Source organism: Giraffa tippelskirchi, chromosome 3, assembly GCF_054371585.1.
Source record: "Giraffa tippelskirchi isolate mGirTip1 chromosome 3, T2T-mGirTip1v1.2.pri, whole genome shotgun sequence".
NCBI lineage: Eukaryota > Metazoa > Chordata > Mammalia > Artiodactyla > Giraffidae > Giraffa > Giraffa tippelskirchi.
Genome location: NC_137277.1, coordinates 24,452,521 through 24,480,508, shown reverse-complemented (window position 1 = coordinate 24,480,508; position 27,988 = coordinate 24,452,521). Strand labels below are relative to the sequence as shown.

Here is a 27,988-nt window from a genome sequence, read left to right as displayed (position 1 = left end):
GTTTTCAGCCTTATGCTTTCTCACTGGCACTTTCTGCCTGTATCCTGTCTGGATTAAAACAAACAAACAAAAGGTTTTTTTTCTCTTGCCACATGGAAAGGTAGTTTCACTGTCTGTTTATTGGTTTATGCTCCCACCAACACCCCCACACAGAGAGAAACAGGTTACTTTGCCAAACAATGGTGATTCTCTTCCTAAGAGGAATTCTAATGCTATTAAGAGAATAACGTTTTTACCTCATTATGTAAGTGTAATACTTAAACAATTTTTAATCATTTTAAATATAGAAAAAATAAGATAAATTTCAAGTTCTACCATCATCAGAGAATCTTAACATATTGACATAACTATAATAGATCTAATTTTTCACGTTATGAACCATTACACTGTACAGAAATCCTATAATTTCTGCTACATTTATTCATATTTATTTCCCCTGTGTTTCCAAGTTCACTGCTTGCTTTTCTGGTTTGCCAGTGCTGCATTATAGGTTAGATGATTATAACAGATGGCTTTTCAGGTTTGGAGTCTTTGAGTTCCACTGTTTAATTTTACTATCCAGTTTTTACATGGAAGATAGGATAGATGTAGGCTCAGAAACAGAGTGGTCTTAGCATCCAGAGAGCAAGCTTTCCTGAAAGCTTATGGCTTTGATAAAATTATTTATGAATTACTTAAATTTCATCTAGGATCTCCTTCTAACATTGTTGATATTCTAATATTAGTATGTTATGGGGGAAATAAAATTTTTATTCACATAATAGGAGCTTTACTAAAATGTATCCAATGGCACATATTTATACATACTTACACCAATGTGATAGTTAAGTTGGAATTAATTAAGGTATTGTATATTATAAATCAAATATGAAAAGTGTCCTGGGTACTTAGAAAGTTACAGACAATCTCTCTTTACTGCGTTGTAATAAATTTCCTTAAAATCACCCTCCCTTTAAAATAAATTTTCCTTTTTGATAGCTCTTATGTGAGCCTCTTCATCCATTGATCCCTCCCCCTCTTCCTTTCTTCCTTCCCAGTACTTTATTAAGGTGTGATCAATGTATATAAAATGCACTAGTGTTAAGTGTTACAACTGGATGACTTTCATATATGTATACACCTGTGTGACTACAACTCACATCAAGACATAAACATTTCCGTCTCCCAATAAAGTTCCTTTCCACTTCTGGAATTTCATAAATCAGTATGATCTCTTTTGTGTCTGTCCTCAATATGATGTTTTTGAGATTCATCCATGTTGTTCTGTGTATCATTTATCTATCCTTTTGCTAAGTAGTAGTCCATTGTGTGAATATTCCATTGTTCGTTTATTCATTTTTCTTCTGATGAACAATTGAATTGTTCAGTTTTGGGTTACTATGATTACAGCTGCTGTGAGAATTCTTGTATAACTTTTTTTGTAACATAAACGCTCATTTCTCCTGAATAAAGATCTAGGAGTGGAATTACTGGGTCATATGGTATGAATACATTTAATTTTATTGGAAACCAGTTTCCCAAAGTGATCGTAACATATTTTACACTCCCACCAACAGTATATGAGAATTGCAGTTATTCCATTTCCTCACAAACTCTTGATGTTGTAGTCTTTTTATTTTTAGGTATTCTGGTAGGTGTTATGGTCCATGTATTTTTTTAATTACAAAAATAATTTATGAATATATTTTTACTGTAGAATATTTGTACAGCATAGAAGAATATAGATTACTTGACCTAGCCACAGCAATCAGAAAAGAAAAAGAAATAATAGGTATCCAAATTGAAAGGGAAGAGGCAATATTGTCATTATATGCAGATGACATGATGTTATATATAGAAGACCCTAAAGACTCCACACTAAAACTACTGGAACTAATAAGTGAATTCAGCAAGGTAGCAGGTTACAAGATTAATATACAGAAATCTTTTGCATTTCTTTATACTAACAATGAACTATGAGAAAGTGAAAGAACAATCACATTTAATACTGTGTCCAGGGACTTCCCTGGTGGTGCAGTGGATAGGAATCTGCCTGCCAGTGCAGAGGACACAAGTTCAGTCCCTGGTTCAGGAAGATTCCACATGAGCACCTAAGCCCATGCACTGTAACTTCTGAGCCCATACCCTAGAGCCTGTGAGCCACAACTACTAAAGCCCATGCACTCCAGGGCCCACGAGCCGCAAATACTGAGCCTGTGTGCTCTAACTACTGAGGCCTCTGTGTCCTAGAGCCACACACTGCAGCTGCTGAGCCTGTGTGCTGCAACCACTGAAGCCCACATACCTGGAGGCTATGCTCTACAACAGGAGAGGCCTCCACAGTGAGAAGTAACTAGGGAAAGCCCATGCACAGCAATGCAGACCCAGTGCAACAAAAAAAATTTTTTAATGAATTAAAAAAATTGTGTACAAAAAATACCTAAGAATAAACCTAATCAAGGAGGTGAAAGACCTATGTGCTAAGAATGGTAAAACATGGGTAAAGGAAATTGAAAATGATTCAAAGAAATGGAAAGACATCCCATGACCTTTGATTGGAAGAATTAGTATTGTTAAAATGGCCATGCTACCCAAAGCAACATACAGATTCAGTGCAATCCCTATCAAACTATCCATGACATTTTTCACACAATTAGAACAAATAATCCAAATGTATATGCAATCATAAAAGACCCAGAATTTCCAAAGCAATCCTGAGGGAAAAAAACAAAGCTGGAGGCATAAACCCTCCCAGACTTCAGACAACTACTCAAAGCTACAGTAATCAAAACAGTGTGGTATTGGCACAAAAACAGACATATAGATCAACGGAACAGCATAGAGAGCCCAGAAATAAACACATACTTATGGTCAATTAATATTTAACTAATGAGGCAAGAATATACATTGGAGAAAAGACAATATCTTCACCAAGTGGTGTTGGGAAAGCTGGGCAGCCTCATGTAAATCAATAAAGTTAGAACACTCCCTCACATCATACACACACACACACAAAAAAAAAACCTCAAAATGGCTTTAAGACTTAAATATAAGACGTGACATCATAGGACTCCTAGGAGAGAATATAGGCACAACATTTTCTGCAACTGCTGAGCCTGTGTGCTGCAAGCACTGAGTTCAGAGTTCAGTCGCTCAGTCATGTCCGACTCTTTGCGACTCCATGAATTGCAGCACGCCAGGCCTCTCTGTCCATCACCAACTCCCGGAGTCTACCCAAACCCATGTCCATCGAGTCGGTGCTGCCATCCAACCATCTCATCCTCTGTTGTCCCCTTCTCCTCCCGCCCCCAATTCTACCCAGCATTAGGGTCTTTTCCAATGAGTCAACCCTTCGCATGAGGTGGCCAAAGTATTGGAGTTTCAGCTTCAACATCAGTTCTTCCAGTGAACACCCAGGATTGATCTCTTTTAGGATGGATTGATTGGATCTCCTTGCAGTCCAAGGGACTCTCAAGAGTCTTCTCCAACACCACAGTTCAAAAGCATCAATTCTTCTGTGCTCAGCTTTCTTTATAGTCCAGCTCTCACATCCATACATGACCACTGGAAAAACCATAGCCTTGACTAGACGGACTTTTGTTGGCAAAGTAATGTCTCTGCTTTTCAATATGCTATCTAGGTTGGCCATAACCTTCCTTCCAAGGAGTAAGCGTCTTTTAATTTCATGGCTGCAGTCACCATCAGCAGTGATTCTGGAGCCCAGAAAAAATAAAATCTGACACTGTTTCCACTGTTTCTCCATCTATTTCCCATGAAGTGATGGGACCAGATGCCATGATCTTAGTTTTCTGAATGTTGAGCTTTAAGCCAACTTTTTCACTCTCCTCTTTCACCTTCATCAAGAGGCTCTTTAGTTCTTCTTCACTTTCTGCCATAAGGGTGGTGTCATCCGCATATCTGAGGTTATTGCTATTTCTCCCAAGTACTGAAGCCCGCTACAATTTTGACATGAATTGCAGCAATATTTTCTTAGTTCAGTCTCCCAAAGCAGTAGAAAAAAAGGCAAAAACAAATGGGTCCTAATCAAACTTACAAGCATTTGCACAGCAAAGGAAACCGTAAACAAAACAAAAAGCCTACAGACTGGGAGAAAATATTTGCAAACTATGTGACCAACAAGGACTTAATTTCCAAAATATACAAACAGCTCATACAACTCAATGTCAAAAAAACAAACAACCCAATTGAAAAATGGGCAGAAGAACTAAACAGGCATTTCTCCAAAGACATCCAGATGGCCAACAGGCACATGAAATGATGCTCAATATTGCTAATTATTGTTGTTGTTTATTCTCTAAGTTGTGTCCAACTCTTTGTGACCCCATGGACTGTAGCCCACCAGGGTCCTCTGTCCATGGGATTTCCCAGGCAAGAATAAACTGGAGTGGGTTGGCATTTCCTTCTCCAGGGGATCGTCCCGATCCAGGGATCAAACCTGTGTCTCCTGCATTGGCAAGTGTATTCTTTACTGCTGCTGCTGCTAAGTCACTTCAATCGTGTCCGACTCTGTGCGACCCCATAGACGGCAGCCCACCAGCCTCCGCCGTCCCTGGGATTCTCCAGGCAAGAACACTGGAGTGGGTTGCCATTTCCTTCTCCAATGCATGAAAGTGAAAAGTGAAAGTGAAATCGCTCAGTCGTGTCCGACTTTTAGCAACCCCATGGACTGCAGCCTATGAGGCTCCTCCGTCCATGGGATTTTCCAGGCAAGAGTACTGGAGTGGGGTGCCATTGCCTTCTCCTCTTTACTGCTGAGCCACCAGGAAAGCCCGCTAATTATTAGAGAAATGAAAATCAAAACTACAGTGAGCTATCACCTCACACCAGTTAGAATGGCTATCACTAAAAAGTCTACAATAAATATAGGAGAGAGTGTGGAAAAAGGGAACCTTCCTACATTGTAGGCGGGAATGTAAATTGGTGTGGCCACTGTGGGAAACAATATAGAGGCTCTTTAAGAAACTAAGCAACAGTTAGAACTGGACGTGGAACAACAGACTGGTTCCAAATAGGAAAAGGAGTACGTCAAGGCTGTATATTGTCACCCTACTTGTTTGACTTATATGCAGAGTACATCATGAGAAATGCTGGGCTGGAAGAAACACAAGCTGGAATCAAGATTGCCAGGAGAAATAGCAATAACCTCAGACATGCACATGACACCACCCTTATGGCAGAAAGTGAAGAAGAACTAAAGAGCCTCTTGATGAAAGTGAAAGAGAAGAGTGAAAAAGTTGGCTTAAAGCTCAACATTCAGAAAACTAAGATCATTGCAACTGGTCCCATCACTTCATGGGAAATAGATGGAGAAACAGTGGGAACAGTGGCTGACTTTATTTTTTCTGGGCTCCAGAATCACTGCTGATGGTGATTGCAGCCATGAAATTAGAAGACGCTTACTCCTTGGAAAGTTATGACCAACCTAGACAGCATATTAAAAAGCAGAGACGTTACTTTGCCAACAAAAGTCCGTTTAGTCAAGGTTATGGTTTTTACAGTAGTCGTGTATGGATGTGAGAGCTGGACTATAAAGAAAGCTGAGCACAGAAGAATTGATGCTTTTGAACTGTGGTGTTGGAGAAGACTCTTGAGAGTCCCTTGGACTGCAAGAAGATCCAACCAGCCCATCCTAAAGGAGATCAGTCCTGGGTGTTCATTGGAAGGACTGATGTTGAAGCTGAAACTCCAGTACTTTGGCCACCTGATGCGAAGAGCTGACTCCTTGGAAAAGACCCTGATGCTGGGAAAGACTGAGGGCAGGAGGAGAAGGGGACGACAGAGGATGAGATGGTTGGATGGCATCACCGACTTGATGAACATGGGTTTGGGTGGACTCTGGGAGTTGGTGATGGACAGGGAGACCTGGCGTGCTGCAGTTCATGGGGTCACAAAGAGTCGGACACGACTGAACGACTGAACTGGACTGAACTAAGAAACTAAAAATAGAACTACCATATGATCCAGCAATCCCACTCCGAGGCATATATCTAGAAAAGACAAAAGCTCTGATTTGAGAAGATATATGCAACCCAGTGTTCATAGCAGCACAATTTATAATAGCCAAGAGATAGAAGCAACTAAGTGTCCACTGACAGTTGAATGGATAAAGAAGATGTGATATGTATATAGATCACATTACTCAGCCATAAAATAATGAAATAGGGACTTTCCTGGTGGTCCAGTGGCTAAAACTCTGAGCTCCCAATGCAGGGGACCCAAATTCAATCCCTGGTCAGGGAACAAGATCTCACATGCTGCAACTAAGACCTGGTACAGCCAAATAAATAAATATTAAAAAAATAATAATATGTTGCCATTTGCAGCAACATGAATGGGCTTAGACATTCTTTTTTTTTTTTTTTTTTTATAAATTTATTTATTTTAGTTGGGGGCGGCTTAGACATTCTTATACTAAGTGAAGTAAGTCAGAGAAAGACAGCTATTATATGATATTACTTATGCATGAAATCTAAAAAATAATACAAATGGATTTACTTACAAAACAGAAACAGACTCACATAGAAAACAAACTTATGGTTACCAAAGGAGAAGGCAGGGAGGGATAAATTAGGAGTATGGGGTTAATAGATATGCACCACTATATATAAAATAGATAAACAACAAAGATTTACTCTGTAGCACAGGGAACTATATTCAATATCTTGCAGTAACCTATATTGGAAAAGAATCTGTAAAAGAGTATATATATGTGTATCTGAATTACTTTGCTATATACTTGAAGCTAACACAATACTATAAATCAACTATAGTTCAATGAAAAAAAGAGAAAAAGAAATTGGTTTTTTAACATCACACCATTGTAAGCTTTCCCATATCAGTTCAGTTCAGTCGCTCAGTCGTGTCCAACTCTTTTTGACCCCATGAACCGCAGCACGCCAGGCCTCCCTGTCCATCACCAACTCCCTGAGTCCACCCAAACCTATGTCCACTGAGTCGGTGATGCCATCCAACCATCTCATCCTCTGTCGTCCCCTTCTCCTCCTGCCCTCAATCTTTCCCAGCATCATGGTCTTTTCCAAGGAGTCAGCTCTTCGCATCAGGTGGCCAAAGTATTGGAGTTTCAGCTTCAACATCAGTCCTTCCAATGAACACCCAGGACTGATCTCCTTTAGGATGGACTGGTTGGATCTCCTTGCAGTCCAAGGGACTCTCAAGAGTCTTCTCCAACACCACAGTTCAAAAGCATCAATTCTTCTGTGCTCAGCTTTCTTTATAGTCCAGCTCTCACATCCATACATGACCACTGTAAAAACCATAGCCTTGACCTGACGGACCTTTGTTGGCAAAGTAACGTCTCTGCTTTTTAATATGCTGTCTAGGTTTCTCATATAAATCTATGTATATATTCATATATATATTCATTTAAAGCTTGTACAGTGTTTCAAATTTAATTATTCCCCTGTTAAAGGATGTTTGTTTACAATTTTTTTTATATTTCCACAGTGCTGTAGAGAACATATCTACATCTTTGTGTATATATGCAAATATTTCTGTAGGATAGATTCAGTGAAGGTTGCAGAAGTGTTAATTCAGATTTGCAGACTGGCCAGTAGTTAAAACTTAATCTATAAGTCCTATCTGTGTTTTAGTTTCCAGTTTTGGTTTTCTCTATGCTATATGTGCATAGGTATTGTCATTTTTTTCACCTTCAGGATGTAGAAGAATTAAAAATATAAACACCACACATTTCTTGGGTCATGGGGCAGAAACAATCAGCAGGTAAAGCAAACCACAGCCAGAACATGTTGACAGTTTCTTTATTGTATGTTGACAACTTCCTGCAAGCCAAAGCAAAGCTGGTGGGTATGATTTTAGCCTTGCCAACAAGTTTTACCTCTTAACAAAAAGCAAAATATATGCTTTAAAGGATTACAATTGATTGAAAAATTTAATGCAATGTTTAAAACAAGTTCTAAGCACAGTAAAAGTCATTTTCCCCCCACTATGATACTTTTATTTAATTGGTGTGAAAATAAGCAAGACAAGATCCTATGAAGGCTTCCATCGTGTGTGCATGCATGCTCAGTCATGTCTGACTCTCTGTGACCCCAGGGATTGTAGCCGGCCAGGCTTCTCTGTCCATGGAATTATCCTGGCAACAATGCTGGAGTGGGTTGCCATTTCCTCCTCTAGGGGATCTTCCTCATCCAGGGATCTAACCCATGTCTCCTGTGGCTCCTGCATTGATAGGCAGATTCTTTACCACTGAGCCACCTCGGAAGCCCTTCATCATTAGAGAAGGAAAATTAAACACTGAAGTTTCAGAAGTTTGATTTTAGTGAGATATTTAAGTCACTGCAGAAATACTAATGGTCTGATACCTTCAGTATATTTGTGACAAGGAATCAGAAATGATTATTTTTTGTTTGTTTCCATCAGAAGCTGTCAATGAGACTTTGTAGAAGTTGGATCAGTAACCAGGGTGCTTCTTCTGTAAAATAGTAATATGTTACTAAAGGGAAAGTTGTGACAATTAAGTAGAATACCCAAATATCTGGAAAGAAATGTGATCTTCTGTTATTTCCAAGGTGGAGATTGTTTTGATTTGGCAGGCATTATTTGTTAGGCATGGCCAAGTGCATGGCCATAGTCTGTTACTGGAAGGCTGTCTTACTGTTAGCAACTCACTCAGGGAAGTCCTGAGGATGATGCAGATCTGTACTCCCTGCCTACGGGACATCAGTTCAAACAAAGGACTCCTGGGATGGGTCCCTGAGAGGAGTCCCTCCTCTCCTTGATCCCCTTTCTCTTCTCCACAATCCCAACAACATTTCCTATACCCCTGCTTTCCAAGTAGGTTCCCATCTCCATCCTCAAAGGGTCACATCTCATCTTTAAGGCTTTAACTCCTTCAAAGTGTTCAGAGTTAAGTATCTATAAGATAAATTAAACATTTTAATTAGAAAAGATGTAGATATCCTTGAAAATTAAAAGATGAGTCAGAAGTAGCATCCTGCCCCAAGAGGTGTTCTTTGTTTTTAAATAGTGAGTAGATTGTTTTCTAACATTTACTTAGGTATTTTCTTTATTAACACCTTTTCTCCCCACGTGGGAAAAAGAACCATGTTCTTTAAGTTGATTCCCAGGCCATCCCATTTTTAAACACTATTTTGTGGATCATAAAATTATGTATTTCTCTAATAAGATTGTTCAGGGCATTAGTGCTAAGGCTGGACAAGAAAGGACAATGGTTCTCATAGATTAGGATTAGAAGCTATGTATAATTTTTTATTATATATTTTGGAAATTGATCTCAAAAACTTACATGTTCACCCAGTAAAGGTTGTTTATTCAAATTTTATTTATTTATTTAAATTTATTTATTTTAATTGGAGGCTAATTACTTTACAATATTGTAGTGGTTTTTGCCAAACATCGGCGTAAATCAGCCACTGGCCCATCTGAAACCCCCTCCCACCTCCCTCCCCATCCCATCCCTCTGGGTCATCCCAGTGCACCAGCCCCGAGCACCCTCTCTCATGCCTCCAACCTTGACTGGCGATCCGCTTCACATATGATAATATACACGTTTCAACGGTACCCTCTCAAATCATCCCACCCTCGCCTTCTCCCACAGACTCCAAAAGACTGTTCTTTACATCTGTATCTCTTTTGCTGTCTCGCATATAGGGTCATCATTACCATCTTTCTAAATTCCATATATATGCATTAGTATACTGTATTGATGTTTTTCTTTCTGACTTATTTCACTCTGTGTAATAGGCTCCAGTTTCATCCACCTCATTAGAACTGATTCAAATGCATTTTTAAAAATATGGAACGCTTCACAAATTTGCATGTCATCCTGGCACAGGGGCCATGCTAATCTTCTCTATATCGTTCCAATTTTGGTATATGTGCTACCAAAGCGAGCACTGTTTATTCAAACTTTAAACTTAATTGTATGTCATGTATTTTTTCAAAAAAATCCTTTTGTATTTTACCTAGAGGAGAATTGTTGCTGTTTAATTGCTAAGTCGTGTCTGGCTCTTTTGTGACCCCATGGACTGTAACCCACCAGGCTCCTCTATCCATAGGATTTCCCAAGCAAGAATACTGGAGTAGGGTTGCCATTTCCTTCTCCAGGGCTGTCTTCCAGATGCGGGGATTAAACCTGTGTCTCCTGCATTGGCAGGCAGATTCATTACCACTGAGCCACCAGGGAAGCTCCCTAGAGGAGAATTCTATAGACATATTTTGATGGGGTATAATCGTCCAATTTGAGACTCCAGAAACTCTTTCAGTCCTGAAGCCTGGGCCACTCCCCCTTCTGTTCGCTTCCTCTTTGTTAGTGGGAGCACTCCTTTAATCCCCTGTTCCCTAACTCCAAGCTCTGATAGTGGCGTTGTGACTGGGGAATGACTCCAATGGTCAGGACTGGGAAGGGTATGAGGAGCTGGGTGAGAGCTAGGTTGGCGTTCCCAGGATTAGGGAAGAGCCTATTTAATAAGCCAGAATGAGAACGGGAATGGGCCTCACCTAGAAAGGAGGTGAGAGCCAATGAATGGACCCAGAGAGAAAGGAGAACAGAATTTCCTTTCATCTCCCACTCTTTCCCTCCTATCTCTTTACCTCTGGCCTCCTCTCCCATTGAGAATGTGGCTACCAACAGGCTTAGAGGTGCTTTGAGAAGACAGGAGGCTAGGGGGTGGGGTGAAGAGAGATGATGGAAGTCAGCAGAAGGTTACTGAAGTAAAATGACTGTCAAAGCAGCAGCAGTGAGAAAGCAGCTATTTCTGTGATTGTGCCCAGCCAGCCAGGACAACCATTCACGTTTAAAGAATATTTGCAAGTACTTGAGGTTTTTTTTTTTTTTTTCTTTAACTAAACAGAGGGGTGAAATACTGCCCAGCATTAAACTTAATAGAATTAATTTGTTGAGTCATTTCACCTTGTGCCAACAAAAATCTCAAATATTTTCTTGGGTGTAATGCAAGTGTAGACAAAAATTTATGGTATCCTTCTTTTCAGAAATGTAAGTTCTGCTTTAGTAGTTCAAATACTTTAGCAAAATATCCCCTCTAGGAACACTTTGATTGGTTTTTGGTTGGTGGAGTTGTTTTCAGCACCATTTGGTCATTCATCCTGCCTTCAAATAAGAAGGCTTATAGAAGTGAACTTTTGAATTTTAGAAACAATATATCAACAAAAATTTTCTAACTATTAAAGAACACCAAGTTAAATATTTTGTTCTTTCTGTGTTTTAGGAGCAGTACTTAGAAAATAGATGCAGGCACTTTATTTTTTAGCAGTTTGAAAAATGTGACCCTTAAGATGTCATTCTCCTCCAAGTAAACAAAATATCCCCTCGTAGCCTCGTAAAATGGACAAGGTGAGAGGCTTGGGAGAATGTCAAAGACTTTCACCGGTCTACAGAACCGAGAGATCTTGGGTGCATCCTGTCGAGTAAGAATCTTTTCAGCTGGCCTTAGACCCTGCAGTGGTTTCTCCCAGGGATCTGATGATTATATCATATCTATAAGTTTCCACATACCCTCCCTTCCCTTGTCCTTCAGTTTTCATTTCCTGTTTTCCTTTCCTACTCTGGTTTGGTGAAATAGATATTCGTAAGCTGCCTGGAAGCTGAGGAAACCTATGTTTTAGGGAAGCTGTGAATTATAATAGGAAGATGCATGTTTGTCAGAGCTGTGTTTACCTTTTTAATATAGGACTTTAAATCATTATATGTTACTTTTAGTACAAAATATGCTGTATATTGCTACAAACTTGCCTTCCAGAATAATCTTTCATCACTGTTGCTCTTACCCCTAACCTTTATGTTCTTCCTTCCAAGTTAGAATTCTTTCAGTTTCTCCAACTGAACTACGATCTGTCACCTGAGGGCCTTTGCACACGATGTTTCTATGCTTGTGTCATTCTTTTCCTCATTCTACCAGCTCCTTCCCACCCCAACATACATACTTGACCTGCTGATCTAGGGGTTTCAGATGAAAAGTTAGGTCTCTAAGAGATCTCCCTAACTTACTTCCCTCTAGACTAGGTGCATCTACTATGGGCCTGTGCTTCCCTCAATTTTCTTATTATAACTAGTATCACAGTTTATTCTAATTGTCTATTTAAGTCTTTATTCTTTGGTACACTGTAAACTTTGTTTGGATCTGTCTTGTTCACTTTTTCAGTATATAGCATATAATAAGTACTCAACAAATATTTGTAGAAGAATAAAGGCATTTAGAAAAAAAAAAGTGACAATATTTATGGTACATTTCTGATTTTGTCTTTTCTCCTTGGTGTGAGGACATTTATACCAGTGTGGTATTGCTCACTCACTAGTCAAAGGTATAGACCTTGTACCATCAGGTATTATGTGTAATGAGTGATGTGATGGCAGAGGCACCTCTGGAATGTTCTTACTCAGTGGTGTTTTTCACTCTGGGCTTTGTATTTACAGGTGCCTAAGGCATTCTGATTTGATAAGACATGGTATTTATATTAGAAGAGTTTTTATTTGTACAAGGCTGATTGCTTAATAGAAAACCCACCCAGAGAGAGCGGTAAGCTTGGTTAAAATGCAGAAGGTGGAAATCTCTTATTCAATGGTGAGCAGTGCATTTCTGAGCAGCCTTACTGAGGCACCTTCAGGTCATAATCTCTGTAAGTAACATCATCTTCTAAATTGAAAAGCAAATGTATTATATGTTGGTCTGTAGTTTTCTTTCCTTAGTATTTTTAAAGATATTTTCCTTAATATCTTTAAGTTTTGATATCAGGGTTATTCTGGCTTCATAAAATGAATTGGGAAGTGTGTAAAATACTAGATGCATAATCCCTCCTATAGCTCTTGCTTTTGACTTATTTATGTTTTCATGATTATAAATTTGTTCATCTAGTGAGTTGTGGGAGAATTTTTAGATCAGGTTAAAAAAAGATGAGACAGGTGGAAGAGGTTGTCTTTGTGCCATGTTATTCCTCTGAGTAGATGACACTTGGAGATGAAGGAACAAGTACTTAAATAAACACATGGCCCTTTAAAGTGTTTTGAAATGAAGCCTTCAAAAAAGTAACTTTAAAGTGAAACTTAACAAGTAAAGTCATAATAAAATATCAAAGTATCAAATATCCACCACTGAGTTGGGGGATAATTATATCCTGTTGATTCCCTTTTAACAATTTCAGTATATACAAATATAGTTGCATGGGATATTTTACTTATAAGAATTTAGTAAGGTGAGGAGAATTTCAAAATAATATATACACACATATATATATTTAACATCTATAGGCATAAAATATATATTATAACCATCTATCTCCCATAGGATCTTTATTTCCCAGGATCTTTATTCATAGGATCTTTATTTTGCCTGGGTGTCCTCCTGTACTGTTCCCAGCTATGAATCAGTACAACCTACTGCTACTGAGTGAAATGAAGAGGAGGGTGAAAAATTAAAGTCAATCTAAGCTAAGAGTAATATTACATTATGCTTGCATAGTAATTTTAATTTTACTTTTTTCATATGTAAAACACATATTTTAGAACATTTAGAAAATGTAGAAGAGTATGAAGAAGATGATAAAATGGCTTGTAATTCCACTACCTAGGGATGACCATTGTTAATATTTTGGTGTTTTATCACAGTACCTGATTGACCTGTAGGAAGGACTCAGTTTAGATTGGGTTAATGACTGAATTAAGTCAAGTACCTCCCCCCTTTTTTGGGTAAAATGTCAAGATTATATCATATATTAAAGATTAATAGACTAGTTTTTAGAATAGTTTTAGATTTACAGGAAAGTTGAACAGGTAGTACGGAGAATTCTCCTATTCCCTTCCCCCTCCCAATTTCCTCCATTATTAACTGACTTTCACATTAGTATGATACATTTGTTACAATTAATGAGCCAATACTGGTGTGTTATTGACTAAAGTCTGCAGTTATATTCAGTTGTGTCAGACTCTTTGTGAGCCCATGAACCATACAGTCCATGGAATTCTCCAGGCCAGAATACTGGAGTGGGTAGCGATTCCCTTCTCCAGGGTATCTTCCCAACCTAGGGATAGAATCCGGGTCTCCCTCGCTACAAGAGGATTCTTTACCAGATGAGCCATCAGGGAAGTCCAAGATTACTGGAGTGGGTAGCCTATCCCTTCTCCAGTGGATCTTCCCGACCCAGGAATCGAATCAGGGTCTCCTGCACTGCAGGTAGATTCTTCACCAGCTGAGCTACCAGGGAAGCCCCTCCTCCCCCTTTTTTGGGGTAAAATGTCAAGATTATATCATATACCACTTTTTAAAAAATTAATAGACTAGTTTTTAGAATAATTTTAGATTTACAGAAAAGATTGAGCCGGTAGTACAGAGAATTGTCCTATTCCGTATCCCCCCAATTTCCTCCATTAAACTATAACTTTCACATTAGTATGAACCATTTGTTACAATTAATGAACCTATACTGATGTGTTATTGATAGAAAGTCTGTAGTTTATTCCATTTCCCTTAAATTTTTACCTAATGTCCTTTTTCTTTTCCAGGATCCTATCCAGGATATCTCATTTAATTTAGCTCTTTAGGACTCCTCTACAAATGTTTCTCAAACTTTCCTTGTTTTTGATGATCTTGAGGGTTTTGAGGAATATTGGTCAAGTATATTGTAGAATGCCGTATATTAGAATTTGTCTGACCTTTTTCTTATGATTAGACTAGGGCTATGGGTTTTTGGAAAGAAGATCACAGAAGTAAAGTGTCATTCTCATCACATGTCAAGGGTACATAGAATCAACATGATTTATAACTGTTGTTTTCTTTGATCGCCTGGCTGATACAATTTCTGTCAAGTTACTCTTCATTTCCCCTTTCAGTACTGTATTCTTCGGAAGGAAGTCTCTATGTGCGGTCTACACTTGAGTGTTGGGATATGCTCCTTCTTCCTTAGGGTGGTGTGTCTACATAAATTATTTGGAATTCTGCACTGGAGATTTGTGTTTTCTCCCCCATGTATTAATTTATTCATTTCCTTATTAATATTTATATCATTGTGGACTCATGAATACTTATTTTGTACTTTGAGGTATAATCCAATGTTACCTAACTTTGTTGCTCAAATTGTTCTAACCTTGGCCACTAAGCTCTTTTACTTGGCTTCTGGGTTCCTTTTGACATGCCACATTAAGTGTGTGTGTGTGTGTGTGTGTGTGTGTGTGTGTGTGTGTGTGTGTCGGGCACTTCCTTACTTTCTGGCCACAAAATGGTCTAGGCTCATCTTGTATGTTTCCTGCCCTAGACCTAGAATTAGCCGTCTCTCAAAAAAGCCTTGATTCCTTTTATTGAAGATTGGTTTTAGAAACCATGATCTTGGTAGTAGATTTGCTCTTTTTCACTGGGACATTGTTTCTTTTAGGTCTTCTCACTGACAAACAAAGATGTATGTGTATGCATAATAATCCCTTATATACACATGAATGCTGTGCCAAGTCTCTTCAGTCCTGTCCTATTCTTTGCGACTCTATGGACTGTAGCCTACCAGGCTCTTCTGTCCATGGGATTCTTTAGTCAAGAATACTTGAGTGGGTTGCCATGCCCTCCTCCAACGGACTTTCCCAACCCATGGATGGAACCCGCACTGGCAAACGGGTTCTGTACCACTAACAACATATATGTATATCTATTAGCATTTCTATGGGTTTCCATTGTGGAACATATATGTATATCTATTAGCATTTCTATGGGTTTCCATTGTGGCTCAGCTGGTAAAGAATCTGCCTGCAATGTGGGAGACCTGGGTTGGGAAGATTCCCCGGAGAAGGGAAAGGCTACCCACTCCAGTATTCTGGCCTGGAGAATTCTATGGACTGTATAGTCCATGGGATCGTAAAGAGTCGAACACAACTGAGCAGCTTTCACACTAGCAGTTTCTATACGTAACTATCTGTTCCTGTACAAACTTAAACATGAGTTCTTTTTTTTTTTTTCATTTGTTTTGTTTTTTTGTTTTGTTTTCTTTTTTTTTTTTTTACAAACCCTTCTTTAGACTTTCAATAGCTTGCAGCAAGGGAGCTGCTCTGCTACATACGAAACCCCAACCCAGAAGCAGGTCGTCTACCAATGGTTTAGCACCAGGTTCCCCATGAACATGTGGTCCTTGATGGGTGAGGGAGCTAAACATGAGCTCTTATTGATGTCTTGAACTCTAATTAATTTTAGACTGCTCTCCTTACTATTCTTTAAAATTGAGCCAACATTGTTTTATAACATTGTATAAGTTTCATGTGTACAACATTCCATTTCTACTTCTGTATACACTGCAGTGTGCTCACCACCAAAAATTTAATTTCTCTCTGTCACATATAGTTGACAACTTTTTACCCATTTCACCCTCCTCCCCTCCCTTCTAATAACCAATGTTCTGTTCATTGTATCCACGTTTGTTTTTGTTTGGTCTGTTTTGTTCATTTATTTTATTTGCTTTCTATATTCCACATATGACTGAAATTTTACAATATTTGTCTTTCTCCCTGTGACTTGTTTCACTTGGCATAATACCTTCAAGGTCCATCCATTGTTGTCACAAATGGCAAGATTTCATCATTTTTTTATGGCTGAATGGTAACACATCATTTTATATATACACACACACACACATACACACACATACACACACACACACACACACACACACACATATATATATCACATCTTCTTTATCCATTCATCTATTGATGGGCACTTGGGTTGTTTCCATATCTTAACTATTGTAAAAAATGCAATGATAATGGAGATGGAAATGGCAACCCACTCCAGTATTCTTTCCAGGAAATTCCGATGGACAGAGCAGCCTAGCAGGCTACAGTCCACTGAGTTGCCAAAGAGTCAGACATGACTTAGCAACTAAACAACAAGGTTTTCAGGACCCAGTTAAAGAGAAACAGGAATTTAGAATGATTCTCAATTTTTTTGCCTGGGCAGTTAGGTAGATGATGATGTCATTCAAAGGTACAGGGAAAAATAATGGACTCAATTTGTATATCTTGTATTTGAGAGTTTGTGGATGCATAGTCAGTTTTTGGCAAAACCTTGGTGCGCAGTGATTTTATGACTTAGAAAATGAATAAATAAAGGAGTCCAATTTGTTAAAACATGCTATGATGAAAATAGAAGTGTAAATACCTTTTTGAATTATTGTGTTTGTATTCTTTAGATAAATACCCAGAAATGGAATAGCTGAATCATCAGTTCAGTTCAGTCGCTTAGTTGTGTCTGACTCTTTGTGACCCCATGAATCACAGCATGCCAGGCCTCCCTGTCCATCACCAACTCCTGGAGTCTACCCAAACCCATGTCCATCGAGTCAGTGATGCCATCCAGCCATCTCATCCTCTGTCATCCCCTTCTCTCCAATCCTTCCCAGCATTAGGGTCTTTTCCAATGAGTCAAATCTTCCCATGAGGTGGCCAAAGTATTGGAGTTTCAGCTTCAACATCAGTCCTTCCAATGAACACCCAGGACTGATCTCCTTTAGGATGGACTGGCTGGATCTTCTTGCAGTCCAAGGGACTCTCAAGAGTCTTCTCCAACACCACAGTTCAAAAGCATCAATTCTTTGGCGCTCAGCTTTCTTCACTGTCCAACTCTCACATCCATACATGACCACTGGAAAAACTATAGCCTTGACTAGATGGACCTTTGTTGGCAAAGTAATGTCTCTGCTTTTAAATATGCTGTCTAGGTTGGTCATAACCTTCCTTCCAAGGAGTAAGTGTCTTCTAATTTCATGGCTGCAATCACCATCTGCAGTTATTTTGGAGCCCCAAAAAATAAAGTCTGACACTGTTTCCGCTATTTCCCCATCTATTTTCCATGAAGTGATGGGACCAGATGCCATGATCTTAGTTTTCTGAACGTTGAGCTTTAAGCCAACTTTTTCACCCTCCTCTTTCACTTTCATCAAGAGGCTCTTGAGTTCTTCTTCACTTTCTGCCATAAAAGTGGTGTCATGTGCATGTCTGAGGTTATTGATATTTCTCCTGGCAATCTTGATTCCAGCTTGTGTTTCTTCCAGCCCAGCATTTCTCATGATGTACTCTGCATATAAGTTAAATAAGCAGGGTGACAATATACAGCCTTGACGTACTCCTTTTCCTATTTGGAACCAGTCTGTTGTTCCATCTCCAGTTCTAACTGTTACTTCCTGACCTGCATACAGGTTTCTCAAGAGACAGGTCAGATGGTCTGGTATTCCCATCTCTTTCAGAATTTTCCACAGTTTATTGTGATCCACACAGTCAAAGGCTTGGCATAGTCAATGAATCAGAAATAGATGATTTTCTGGAACTCTCTTGCTTTTTCAATGATCCAGCAGATGTCAGCAATTTGATCTCTGGTTCCTCTGCCTTTTCTAAAACCAGCTTGAACATCTGGAAGTTCACGGTTCACGTATTGCTGAAGCCTGGCCTGGAGAATTTTAAGCATTACTTTACTAGCATGTGAGATGAGTGCAATTGTGCGGTAGTTTGAGCATTCTTTGGCATTGCCTTTCTTTGGGATTGGGATGAAAACTGACCTTTTCCAGTCCTATGGCCACTGCTGAGTTTTCCATATTTGCTGGCATATTGAGTGCAGCACTTTAATGGCATCATCTTTCAGGATTTTAAATAGCTCAACTGGAATTTCATCACCTCTACTAGCTTTGTTCGTAGTAATGCTTCCTAAGGCCCACTTGACTTCACATTGCAGGATGTCTGGCTCTAGGTGAGTGATCACACCATCGTGATTATCTGGGTCATGAAGATCTTTTTTGTATAGTTCTTCTGTGTATTCTTGCCACCTCTTCTTAATATCTTCTGCTTCTGTTAGGTCCATACCATTTCTGTCCTTTATCGAGCCCATCTTTGCATGAAATGTTCCCTTGGTATCTCTAATTTTCTTGAAGAGATTTCTAGTCTTTCCCATTCTGTTGTTTTCCTCTATTTCTTTGCATTGATCCCTGAGGAAGGCTTTCTTATCTCTGCTTGCTATTCTTTGGAACTCTGCATTCAGATGAGAATATCTTTCCTTTTCTCCTTTGCTTTTTGCTTCTCTTCTTTTCCCAGTTATTTGTAAGGCCTCCTCAGACAGCCATTTTGCTTTTTTGCATTTCTTTTCCATGGGGGTTGTCTTGATCCCTGTCTCCTGTACAATGTCACAAACCTCTGTCATAGTTCATCAGGCACTCTGTCTAACAGATCTAGTCCCTTAAATCTATTGGTCACTTCCACTGTATAATCGTAAGGGATTTGATTTAGGTCATACCTGAATGGTCTAGTGGTTTTCTCCAGTTTCTTCAATTTAAGTCTGAATTTGGCAATAAGGAATTCATGATCTGAGCCACAGTCAGCTCCCAGTCTTGTTTTTGCTGACTGTATAGAGCTTCTGCATCTTTGGCTGCAAAGAATATAATCAATCTGATTTTGGTGTTGACCATCTGGTGATGTCCATGTGTAGAGTCTTCTCTTGTGCTGTTGGAAGAGGGTGTTTGCATGACCAGTGTGTTCTCTTGACAAAACTCTATTAGCCTTTGCCCTACTTCATTCTGTACTCCAAGGCCAAATTTGCCTGTTATGCCAGATGTTTCCTGACTTCCTACTTTTGCATTCCAGTCCCCTATAATGAAAAGGACATCTTTTTTGGGTGTTAGTTCTAAAAGGTCTTGTAGGTCTTCATAGAACCATTCAAGTTCAGCTTCTTCAGCATTACTGGTTGGGACATAGACTTGGATTACCGTGATATTGAATGGTTTGCCTTGGAAACAAACAGAGATCATTCTGTCATTTTTGAGATTGCATCCAAGTACTGCATTTCAGAGTCTTTTGTGAACCATGATGGCTACTCCGTTTCTTCTAAGGGATTCCTGGCCACAGTAGTAGATATAATGGTCATCTGAACTAAATTCACCCATTCTAGTCCATCTTAGTTTGCTGATTCCTAAAATGTCTACATTCACTCTTGCCATCTCCTATTTGACCACTTACAATTTGCCTTGATTGTTTAATTCTTAATTTTTTGAGAAATCTCCATATTGTTTTCCATAGTGGTGGCACCAATTTATACTCCTACCAACAGTGCATGACAGTTCCTTTTTCTCCACATCTTCTCCAACACTTACTACTTCTTGCCTTTTTGATAATAGCTATTCTAATGGGTTGAGGTGATATCTATCTCATTGTGGTTTTGATTTACATTTCCCTAATAATGATTTTGAACATCTTTTCATGTTGGCCATTTGTATCTCTTCTTTGGAAAAATGTCTGTTCAGCTCTTCTCCTTAATATTTTTGCTTCTTGCTCCTCTCCTTTCCACTCCAAAACTGAGAAACCTGACTCCCACCATTTACCATCCACTTATTGTTTGATTAGAGTATACATGTTTAGCAGTATAAGAAGTGATAACCTGTACCCCCACTGGAAACTGTTGACTAGGGTCCAGTATTCATGTGCAGTTCCTTTTGCCTTTAGTCTTATAGACTACCCATTGCCATTGTTACTTAGGTCAGTACCTTTCCCCCATTCAGTGAGTTTAATTCATATATTTGTAATTAGTTAGATTATGTTGTTTGTCTGCAATTTTCCCTGAAATCCCCCAACTTGAAAAATCATTTTTTGAAATGTATAGACATTAAAGGTCATTCTTTGTGTTGTAAAGTCCTATGCTACTGCTACTGCTAATGCTAAGTTCCTTCAGTCGTGTCTGACTCTGTGCGACCCCATAGACGGCAGCCCACTAGGCTCCACCATCCCTGGGATTCTCCAGGCAAGAACACTGGAGTGGGTTGCCATTTCCTTCTTCAGTGCATGAAAGGGAAAAGTGAAAGTCAAGCTGCTTAGTCATGTCTGACTCTTAGCGACCCCATGGACTGTAGCCTACCAGGCTCCTCCATCCATGGGATTTTCCAGGCAAGAGTTTTGACAATTACAAAACGCCATGTGTCAACCATTAAAGTGTCATACGGTATAGTTTCACTGCCCTAAAGTCTCCTGTGCTTTATCTGTTCATTCCTCTGACTCCTCTTGAACCCCTTGCCAACCACTGATTTTTTTATATTGTTGCCTTTTCCAGAATGTTAGGAGAAGGAAATGGCAACCACTCTAGTATTCTTGCTTGGAGAATCCTGTGGACAGAGGAGCCTAAAGGGCTGCTGTCCATAGGGTCACATAGAGTCAGACACGACTAAAGCAACTTAGCAGCAGCAGCAGCCAGAATGTTATGTAGTGGGAACCATACAGTGTGTAACCTTTTCAGATTGGCTTTTTTCAGATAGGCTTTTTTCACATCAGTTCAGTTCAGTTCAGTCGCTCAGTCGTGTCCGACTCCTTGCTACCCCATGAACTGCAGCACTCCAGGCCTCCTTGTCCATCACCAGCTCCCTGAGTTTACTCAAACTCATGTCCATTGAGTCGGTGATGCCATCCAACCATTTCACCCTCTGTCATGTCCTTCTCCTCCTGCCTTCAATCTTTCCCAGCATCAGGGTCTTTTTAAATGAGTCGGTTTGCATCAGATGGCCAAAGTATTGGAGTTTCAACTTCAGCATCAGTCCTTGCAATGAACACCCAGGACTGATCTCCTTTAGGATGGACTGGTTGGATCTCCTTGCAGTCCAAGGGACTCTCAAGAGTCTTCTCCAACACCACAGTTCAAAAGCATCAATTCTTCGGCACTCAGCTTTCTTTATAGTCCAACTCTCACATCCATACATGACTACTGGAAAAACCGTAGCTTTGACTAGACAGACCTTTGTTGGCAAAGTAATGAAAGTAATGTCTCTGCTTTTTAATATGCTACCTAGGTTGGTCATAACTTTTCTTCCAAGGAGAGTGTTTTAATTTCATGGCTACAGTCACCATCTGCAGTGATTTTGGAGCCCAAAAAAATAAAGTCTGTCACTGTTTCCACTGTTTCCCCATCCTTTTGCCATGAAGTGATGGGACCAGATGCCATGATCTTAGTTTTCTGAATGTTGAGTTTTAACCCAACTTTTTCACTCTCCTCTTTCACTTTCATCTAGAAGTTCTTTAGTTCTTCTTTGCTTTCTGCCATAACGATGGTGTCATCTGCATATCTGAGGTTATTGATATTTCTCCCGGAAGTCTTGATTCCAGTTTGTGCTTCATCCAACCCAGCATTTCTCAAGATGTTCTCTGCATATAAGTTAAATAAGAAGGGTCACAATATATAGCCTTGACGTACTCCTTTTCCTGTTTGGAACCAGTCCATTGTTTCATGTCCAGTTCTAACTGTTGCTTCCTGACCTGCATACAGATTTCTCAAGAGGCAGGTCAGGTGGTCTGGTATTCCCATCTCTTTCAGAATTTTCCACAGTTTGTGATGATTTACACAGTCAAAGGCTTTGGCATAGTCAATAAAGCAGAAATAGATGTTTTTCTGGAACTCTCTTGCTTTTTCTATGATCCAACAGATGTTAGCAGTTTGATCTCTGGTTCCTCTGCCTTTTCTAAATCCAGCTTGAACATCTCAAAATTCCCGGTTAAGGTACTGTTGAAACCTGGCTTGGAAAATTTTGAGCGTTACTTTACTAGCGTGTGAGATGAGTGCAATTGTGCGGTAGTTTGAGCATTCTTTGGCATTGCCCTTCTTTGGGATTGTAATGAAACCTGACCTTTTCTAGTCCCATGGCCACTGCTGAGTTTTCCAAATTTGGTGGCATATTGAGTGCAGCACTTTCACAGCATCATCTTTTAGGATTTGAAATAGCTAAACTGGAATTCCATCACCTCAACTAGCTTTGTTTGTAGTGGTGCTTCCTAAGGCCCACTTGACTTCACATTCCAGGATGTCTGGCTCTAGGTGAGTGATCACACCATCGTGATTATCTGGGTCATGAAGATCTTTTTTGTATAGTTCTTCTGTGTATTCTTGCCACCTCTTCTTAATATCTTCTGCTTCTGTTAGGTCCATACCATTTCTGTCCTTTATCGAGCCCATCTTTGCATGAAATGTTCCCTTGGTATCTCTAATTTTCTTGAAGACATCTCTAGTCTTTCCCATTCTATTGTTTTCCTCTATTTCTTTGCATTGATCACTGAGGAAAGCTTTCTTATCTCTCCTTGCTATTCTTTGGAACTCTGCATTCAAATGGGTATATCTTTCCTTTTCTCTTTTGCCTTTCGCTTCTCTTCTTTCCCCAGCTATTTGTAAGGCCTCAGACAACCATTTTGCCTTTTTGCATTTATTTTCCATGGGGATGGTCTTGATCCCTGTCTCCTGTATAATGTCACGCACCTCCATCTATAGTTCTCCAGGCACTCTGTCTATCAGATCTAATCCCTTGAATCTATTTCTCACTTCCACTGTATAATTGTAAGGGCTTTGATTTAGGTCATACCTGAATGGTCTAGTGGTTTTCTCCACTTTCTTCAGTTTAAGTCTGAATTTGGTAGTACGGAGTTCATGATCTGAGCCGCAGTCAGCTCCTAGTCTTGTTTTTGCTGACTGTATAGAGCTTCTCCATCTTTGGCTGTAAAGAATGTAATCAATCTGATTTCAGTATTGACCATCTGGTGATGTCCATGTATAGAGTCTTCTCTTGTGTTGTTGGAAGAAGGTGTTTGCTATGACCAGTGTGTTCTCTTGGAAAAACTCTGTTAGCCTTTGCCCTGCTTCATTCTGTACTCCAAGGCCAAATTTGCCTGTTACTCCAAGTATTTCTTGAGTTCCTACTTTTGCATTCCAGTCCCCTATAATGAAAAGGGCATCTTTTTTGGGTAAGTCTCGTAGGCCTTCATAGAACTGTTCAACTTCAGCTTCTTCAGCATTACTGGTGGGGGCATAGACTTGGATTACTGTGATATTGAATGGTTTCCCTTGGAAACAAACAGAGATCATTCTGTCGTTTTTGAGATTGCATCCAAGTACTGCATTTCGGACTCTTTTGTTGACTATGAGGGATACTCCATTTCTTTAATACATTTAAGGTTCCCAATGTTTTTTCATTTCTTGAGAGTTCATTTCTTGTTTGCACTGAATAGTATTCCACTGTTTGTATATATCACTATTTATTTATCCACTCACCTACTGAAGGACATTTTGATTGCTTCCAAAATTTTAGCAAGTATAAATAAAGCTGCTTTAGTCTAAACGTGCAGATTTTTCTGTGGACTTAAGTTTTCAAGTCAGTTGGGTGAATACTTAGGAGTATGGTTGCTGGATCTTATGGTAAGACTACGTTTAGCTTTGTAAGAAACCAAGCCATCTTCCAAAGTGGATATACCATTTTGCATTCCCATCAGCAATTAATGAGATTCTGGTTGCTCTGCATCCTTGTCAGCCATTGGTATGGTCAATTTTTTAAAATTTATTCATTCTTTTGTTTTAAATTTATTTATTTATCTATTTTTTACTTTACAATATCGCATTGGTTTTGCCATACATTGACATGAATCCACCATGGGTGTACATGTTTTCCCCTTCCAGAACCCCCCTCCCACCTCCTTCCCCCTCCCATCCCTCTGGGTCATCCCAGTGCACCAGCCCCGAGCACCCTGTATCATGCATCGAACCTGGACTGGCGATTCGTTTCACATATGATAATTTACATGCTTCAATGCCATTCTCCCGTATCATCCCGCCCTTGCCCTCTCCCATAGAGTCCAAAATATAGTTCTATACATCTGTGTCTCTTTTGCTGTCTTGCATACAGGGTTATCTTTACCAATTTACTAAATTCCATATATATGCGTTAGTATACTGTATTGGTGTTTTTCTTTCTGGCTTACTTCACTTTGTATAATAGGCTCCAGTTTCATCCACCTCATTAGAACTGATTTGAATGTATTCTTTTTAATGGCTGAGTAATATTCCATTGTGTATATGTGCCACAGCTTCCTTATCCATTCGTCTGCTGATGGACATCTAGGTTGCTTCCATGTCCTGGCTATTATAAACAGTGCTGCAATTAACATTGGGGTACACGTGTCTCTTTCAATTCTGGTTTCCTCGGTGTATATGCCCAGCAGTGGGATTGCTGGGTCATATGGCAGTTCTATTTCCAGTTTTTTGAGGAATCTCCACATTGTTCTCCATAGTGGCTGTACTAGTTTGCATTCCCACCAACCGTGTAACAGGGTTCCCTTTTCTCCACACCCTCTCCAGCATTTATTGCTTGTAGTCTTTTGGATAGCAGCCATTCTGACTGGCGTGAAATGGTACCTCATTCTTATAGGTACATAGTGATATATCATTGTTTTAATTTGAAGTTCCCTAATGACACATGGTTATGTTGATATGCTTTTTTGTTATCTGTGTATCTTCTTTGGTGAGGTCTCTGTTCACATTTTATGTCCATTTTAAAATTGGGTTGTTTGTATTCTTATTATTGAGTTTTAAGTGTTCTTTAACTATTTTGGATACACGTCCCTTACTAGGTATGTGCTTTGTAAAGATTTTCTACTAATCTGTGGCTTGTCTTTTCATTCTCTTAACACTATCTTTTGTAGAACAGAAGTTTTTCATTTTTATAATGTCTAAATTATTTCTTTCATGGATCATTGGATCATGCTTTTGGTCTTATAACTAAAAACCCATTGCCAAACCCAAGGCCACTTACATTTTTTCCTGTGTGCATTTCAGTCTATGATTTACTCTGAGTTAATTTTTGTATAAAGTGAGAGCTGTGCCTTTTTTTTTTTAATTTGATGGTTTAGTTGTCCCAGCACAATTTGTTAAAAAGGCTTATCCTCTCTTGGTTGAATTGCTTTACACCTTTTTTCAAAGATCAACTGACTGTGTTTGTATAGGTCTATTTCTGTGTTCTCTGTTCTGTTCCATTAATCTGTGTCTGTTCTTCCAATGATACTACTCAATCTTGATTACTGCATCATAGTAGTAAGTCTGTAAGTTGAGTTATATCAGTCCTTCAATCTTCCTCCTCCCCTCCCACTCTCCTTTTTTCTTCATTCCTCTTCTTCTCCTTTTCCTTCAGTATTGTGTTAAAAATATGCTGTGAGAATATTTGAATTCCTTCCATTTCCTCATGAATATTATTTTTAATTGGTTAGAAAATACTTCATTATATGATCTGTGATATAACCAGTATTTAGTGGAAAAAGTTCAAAGCTTTTGATATCTCATTTTTGTAAATGAAAATAAAGTTGTGTTAGCACAGAATAAAAACTGAAAGAGTGATGGAATTGTAAATAATTGTAATTGTGTTCCTTATGTCAGTTGCTTTATTTTCCAATGTTTCTATTAATACAATGAGTAGCAATGCCTTTTTTTATTAGGGAAAGGTAAATATGTTTGTGTTTGTTTTCTAAAGTCTGAGAAATACCTTTCTTTCCTTTTCACCTCTCAATCTGATATTGGTATTTCTCTGTTTTCCTTTTATGAATCTTAATAAAATCTTTAGGGACTTATCAAATTTATTGGTCTTTTAAAAGAACCAACCTATGCTTTTTCTGCTTTCTATTTAATTGACTTCCATTCTTATTTTTTATTATTTTCTTTTTCCTGTTTGGAGTTTAATTTGTTCTTCTTTTTCTGTTTTCTTAAGATGAAAACTTAGATCACTGATTTTAAACCTTTCTTCTTTTCTACCATAAACATTTAAAGCTGAATGTTTCCCTTAACTGTGGCTTTAACGGCATCTTACAAATTTGGATGGATTTTATAATTTTTTTATTTTTATAATATTTTTATTTTATAATCATTCAGTTTTATAAAAGAAGAATATTTCCTCTTTGACTTATGTTTCTTCAAATTGTTGAGGCTTTTTAATTATCTCATTGTTATTGATTTCTAACTTAATTCTTTTTGATTAGAGAACATACTCTACGATTTTAGAGTTTTGGTGTTTATAAGACTTATTTTATGGCCTAGAATAATGTATATCTTGGTGAACACTTCATCCACTTAAAAAAAGTATATTCTGCAGTTGTTAGATGTAGCATTGTATGAACAACAATTAGATCAAAGTTGATAGTGTTGCTCAGGTCCTCTATCTCTTTACTGATTATTTATCTAGTAGTTTTATTAGTTTGTTAAAGAGGGTAGTAAAATTTCCAACTATGATTGTAGATATGTTTTTTCCTTGCTTTAGTTCTGTTGGAATTTGCTTCAAGTATTTTGAAGCTATTTTGCTATGTGCATGCTGCTGCTGTTGCTGCTAAGTTGCTTCAGTCGTGTCCGACTCTGTGCAACCCTATGGACAGTAGCCCACCAGCCTCCTCTGTCCACGTGATTCTCTAGGCAAGAATACTGGAGTGGGTTGCCATTTCCTTCTCCTGTTATGTGCATACACATTTATAATTTTTCTGTCTTCCTGATGACTTGGCCCTTTTATCATTATGAAATATCCATTTTTATATCTGGTAATATTCCATGTCCTGAAGTCTGCTTTGACATTAATATAGCCATTCCATCTTCCTTATGCTTACTCTTAGCATACTGTATAATTTCCATTCTTTTTTCCAGCCTGTGTCTTTATTGGAATATAGTTGATTTAGAATGTGTTACTTTCAGATGTACACCAAAGTGAATCAGTTATCCATATATATATATATATATATATATATATATATATATCTCCACTGTTTTTTAAGATTATTTTCTCTGTGTCTTCATATTTAAATTGTGTCTCTTATAAATTACTATGATAATTATATGGCAATAAAATGGACAACTTAGAAGAAATGGACAAATTCCTAGAAACGTACAATCTCCCATGACTGAATCAGGAAGAAATGTAAAACATGAATAGACCAATTACCAGTAATTGAATCAGTATTTTAAAAACTCCCAAGAAACAGAATTCCAGGACCAGATGGCTTTATAGGTGAATTCTACCAAACATTTAGAGAACGATTAACACCTATCCTTCCCAAAATATTCCAAAAATATTACTGAGGAAGGAATGCTTCTGAGAACTCATTCTGTGAAGGCAGTATCATCCTGATACCAACACTAGACAAAGATAAAATAATTAAAAAGAAAATTACAGGTCAATATCACTGATGAAC

General features: G+C 38.6%; 1 protein-coding gene and 1 non-coding gene across 2 annotated transcripts in view; one reads left to right on the top strand and one right to left on the bottom strand.

Moving 5' to 3' along the window:
- SKAP1 (src kinase associated phosphoprotein 1) overlaps positions 1-27,988 on the top strand; it is a 305,305-nt gene that overhangs the window by 8,463 nt on the left and 268,854 nt on the right. The window lies entirely within an intron of this gene.
- Positions 9,791-9,897, bottom strand: LOC145543870 (U6 spliceosomal RNA). Its single transcript, XR_014081117.1, has one exon. It is a non-coding gene; the product is annotated as a U6 spliceosomal RNA (small nuclear RNA).